Source organism: Acomys russatus, chromosome 6 (genome assembly GCF_903995435.1).
Source record: "Acomys russatus chromosome 6, mAcoRus1.1, whole genome shotgun sequence".
Lineage (NCBI taxonomy): Eukaryota > Metazoa > Chordata > Mammalia > Rodentia > Muridae > Acomys > Acomys russatus.
The window spans coordinates 50,571,546-50,576,139 of NC_067142.1; the positions used below are offsets into that span (position 1 = coordinate 50,571,546).

At 41.1% G+C, this 4,594-nt stretch overlaps 1 pseudogene; it reads right to left on the minus strand.

The window, feature by feature from the left end:
* Positions 1-2,525: 2,525 nt before the first annotated feature.
* Positions 2,526-2,882, minus strand: LOC127191003 (60S ribosomal protein L22-like 1; annotated as a pseudogene).
* Between the last annotated feature and the right edge of the window lie 1,712 nt (positions 2,883-4,594).

A 4,594-nucleotide genomic window follows, 5' to 3' on the forward strand; every position in this document is an offset into this window, starting at 1 on the left:
GGACCCTTCAGAGACAGCTTCTCCTTGTTGCATACCAGACTCCTGGTTATTGAACCTTCTAATATGTCCCAGACATGATTTTTAAGAGGCACAGCTAGGCTCTTGTGCTCATGATCTTCCATATGGGATGAATGCATAATGCAAAGTATCATGTATGTAAATTAAAATATTTCATGTGCTCATTACATACTATGAGAAAAAGAGTGAATTCTGAGGAGAGGAAGCAGAAACTATTTGAAAATGGGACTTCTCACTGAAGCCTGAATGTGGAGAACAAGTTGGATGTGCAAATATGTGAGGGAAGAACGTTCTAGAAAAAGAAACATAGTACAAAGGGCCTTACAGAGTCCTTGGATGACTTTGAGTGACCTTGGCTTGCTTAAGGAACACAAAGGAGACAAGAAGCACTAAGAAGAGAGGCAGAGAGGCGCTACAGGTGCAGCCTAAGTGACCAGAAAGGAGCCGCAGGCCTGGGTGCAGATGAAAACATCCAGCACTTTACAAATACCCGGATAGCTCTGAATGAGCAGTTGTCATATCTGTGTCATGAGCCTCGTAAACTGTGTGGCTTACTCTATTTTCCTCTCTCTTGACTGCTCAAAATCTTTGAGTCAGATTGCAATCCACCTTCGGTAAGTACTTGGGATTCTGATTGCTGTGAACTGTGTCTTCTCCAAACTGTTTGTTGGTGCTTGCTTGCTCTTTGTTCTCTGAAGATAAAAGGGGCTGTGAAACCATAGGCTGGCCCCAAGAGGCAAGCCTTCACCATATCTACCGGCACCTGGATGGTCCAGTCTTCAATCTTGGACTGTGATTAATAATGTCTGGTGTTTAAGCTAGCCAATCCCAGCTATGTTTGTCAGAGGAGCCATAGCAAAGGCACAACAATTTGTGTTATTTTCATTCCTGGCTCAATCTTGTGCTCAAAACAGTGGCCTTTTAAAATCTTTAATAGCCTTTGTTTTATCTTGGTTACATTGTTCTTCTGGTAGAGCCCTTCAAATATATTTTGGATGGAAGTGTTTGTACAAATATATTCATGGAGGAAAATTGTAGAAGGAGAGAGGTAGTTACAACTTTTTCAGGAGTATTATCATTAAGAAAAAAGTATTAAAGAGTCTGGGAGCTGAGATAGGCAACCTAACTCTATTGTTGCCATTGCAGATACACAGGAACTGTGAGGTACTTGTAGGTGCTAGGGTGATGTTAGGGGGTGGAGTGATGGAAGGAGGGGCTGAGAGGTACTTGTAGGTTCTAGGGTGATGTTAGGGGGTGGAGTGATGGAAGGAGGGGCTGAGAGGTACTTGTAGGTGCTAGGGTGATGTTAGGGGGTGGAGTGATGGAAGGAGGGGCTGAGGGTACTTGTAGGTTCTAGGGTGTGATGTTAGGGGGTGGAGTGATGGAAGGAGGGGCTGAGAGGTACTTGTAGGTGCTAGGGTGATGTTAGGGGGTGGAGTGATGGAAGGAGGGGCTGAGAGGTACTTGTAGGTTCTAGGGTGATGTTAGGGGGTGGAGTGATGGAAGGAGGGGCTGAGAGGCTTGTGTGGAGCTGGAAGGCAGATGAGCAACCTCAGTGTAGGACAATTGGATTTCCGAAACACATCTAGTTGGATCCTTGGCTTTTTATTTCTTTTGGCAGGGTTGTGGTTTCCTCTTAAACTAAAAAAATAATTTTACACATTTTGCAAACTCATTCGAAGAACTGCTAAAATGAATAGTGATCACGTTCATCAGTTGCTAAGATCTTAAAACTCGACCCAATGCTTCATGTTTAAAAACTTATTCCAAGCTGGCCACGGTGGCGCTATATACGTTTAATCCCAGCACTCAGGAGGCAGAGGCAGGTGGATCTCTGAGTTCGAGGCCAGCCTGATCTAGAGAGTGAGTTCCAGGACAGCCAAGGCTACACAGAGACCCTGTCTCAAAAAAACAAAAAACAAAACCAAAAGAGAATAAAAGGTAAGGGAAAGATTTGGGGGAAAGACTGAAGGGATGTTGGAGTGCACAAAAACTGTAGAAAGATAGCCCCTGGGATATGAGCCCAAAGTTGCTTTTTTTAAAGTTTAGATTATGACTCTCATGAAAAGACACTGTAGAAGAGAGGTTGATAAAGTCATGAAGTACATACTAAATGAGTGGAGATCACAGCCATGTTCTTTAATTTGGATGTTGCCTTCAGTTTTTAAATTATTTTTTATTGTTTGTTTGTTTTTTGTTGTTGGAGACAGGGTTTTTCTGTGTTGCCTTGGCTGTCCTGGACTCACTTTGTAGACCAGGCTGACCTCAAACTCATAAAGATCCACCTGCCTCTGCCTCCCGAGTGCTGGGATTAAAGGCGTGCACCACCACGCCTGGCTAGTTTGTAAATTCTTGAGTGCCTTAAAACATGATGGCTTGTTTCAAAAACATGTTTTATTGCTTTTATCTTTTTAGGGGGGGGGAGAGTAAAATGAATTTAATTTTTTGGCAAGGTCCGATTTCATGTTTCTTTGGCGTACTTTCCCTTTATTAAAAGCAAAGGCTGACTAGTCCTCAGACTCTGACCCATCTTCATCTGGAAATAATGAAGTTCATATGTCTCCTTGCCAGATGCAGCCACACGCAGCCAACCACGGAGATTATTCATCTTAAGATACTTCTTGGTAAGATATTTCAAGTACCTTTTAGAGAACTGCTTCTCAGAAACAACTGTGATTTTTGTTCTTCAAACGTTCAATGTGAATATTTCCGAGATTTCTAGCTTTTCCATCGACTTTAACCTTCTCCCATAGAAACTGTTCAGAATTTCCAGAATCAACAATTCCATCTTCTACTGGATGAGTAAGGTCCGAGTGAAACCTCCAGGTTGATTTCTTAGAGTTCTTGTCTTTCTGTGGTGCCATGTTGAGCAGCGGCTATGGGAAAAGCTATTACTATTACCTTTGTTGTTTGTTTGTTTTCTTGTTGGGTTTTTTTTTGTTTGTTTGTTTTTTGAGACAGGGTCTCTCTGTGTAACCCTGGCTGTCCTGGACTCACTTTTGTAGACTAGGCTGGCCTTGAACTCACAGTGATCCTCTTGCCTCTGCCTCCTGAGTGCTGGGATTAAAGGCATGTACCACCACGCCTGGCTTATTACTGTTATCTTAAGTATACTTATATCAAAACTGTATATTTAAAATATTTATTATTATTATTATTATTATTGAAAACTGTATATTTAACATCTTTATTATTATTATTGAAAACTGTATATTTAAAATATTCATTATTATTATTATTATTATTATTATTATTATTATTATTATTATTATTATTATTATGTGTGTGTGTGTTGGTTTTGTCTACCCTGCATTCCAGGAACTGAACTCAGGTCATCAGGCTTTGTGGTGAGGCTCTTGTCTGCTGAGCCTTTTTACTTCTTCTACATCACATTTTGTTTTTAAATCCGTGTATGTGGGCTGAGGAGATAGCTCAGTGGTTACCAGTGTGTACTGCTTTTGCAGAGGACCTGAGTTCTAGTCCCAATGTCATGTCAGATAGATTATTACTGCCTGTAATTCCAGCTACAGGAGATCTGATGCCTCTGCTGTAGGCACAAACATTCATATGTGCAGACAGACACATGTACACATTAAAAAAAATCTTTTAAAAACTGCTCTAAAGTAATTTCATAACCTCAGCATGGGACTTGCTCCCTCAACATATATTGGCTTTCTCACTGTAGGCATTTAGACACAGCAGTGTGCAGAACAAAAATTCTCATCTTTATGAAGTTAGCTTTCTTGTTTCTTTGTCTTTTTTTAAAATATATTTTTATTTAATTTCAATTTATGTGCATTGGTGTGTGGGTGTCAGATCTTGGAGCTACAGACAGTTGTGAGCTGCCATGTGGGTGCTGGGAATTGAACCCAGGTCCTTTGGAAGAGCAGTCAGTGCTCTTAACCACTGAGCCATCTCTCTAGCCCCGTTTCTTTGTCTTTTAAACATGCAGGCCAGTGGGCTAGCTCCTCCAGAGGTCCTGAGTTCAATTTCCAGGAACCACATAGTGGCTCACAGCCATCTATAATGTGATCTGATGCCCCCTTCCGGCATGCAGGTGTACATGCAGGCAGAGCACTGTACACATAATGAATGAATGAATGAATGAATGAATGAATGAATAAATCTTATAATTTAAAAAAGAAAGAAAGAGACCCTTTTGTGGAGGGCAAGCTTGAAACATCTAGAACATAAGACCAGACGAAGCAACACTGACTTTACCAGAAAGATTGTGTGACCATTTTGTATGCTGCTTACTAAGAATTTTCTTTACTAAATGTTTGCTTTTTATTTTTTTATTTTATGTATGAGGGTGTTTTGCTTGTACGCATATCTCTGTTCCACATGAGTGCAGTGCCCACAAATGCCAGGCACTGGATCCCTCAGGACTGGAGTTACAGACTGTTGTTAGCCATGATGTAGACACTAGGACTCAAACAAGGTCCTCTGGAAGAGCAGTCAATGCTCTTTACTGCTAAGCCATGTCTCCAGCCCCTAAATGTTGACTTTTATTAGATGAGCTCTTAGCATTTGAGTGTGTCGTTTGGGATAGAGTGGGAAGGATGGATACACTTGA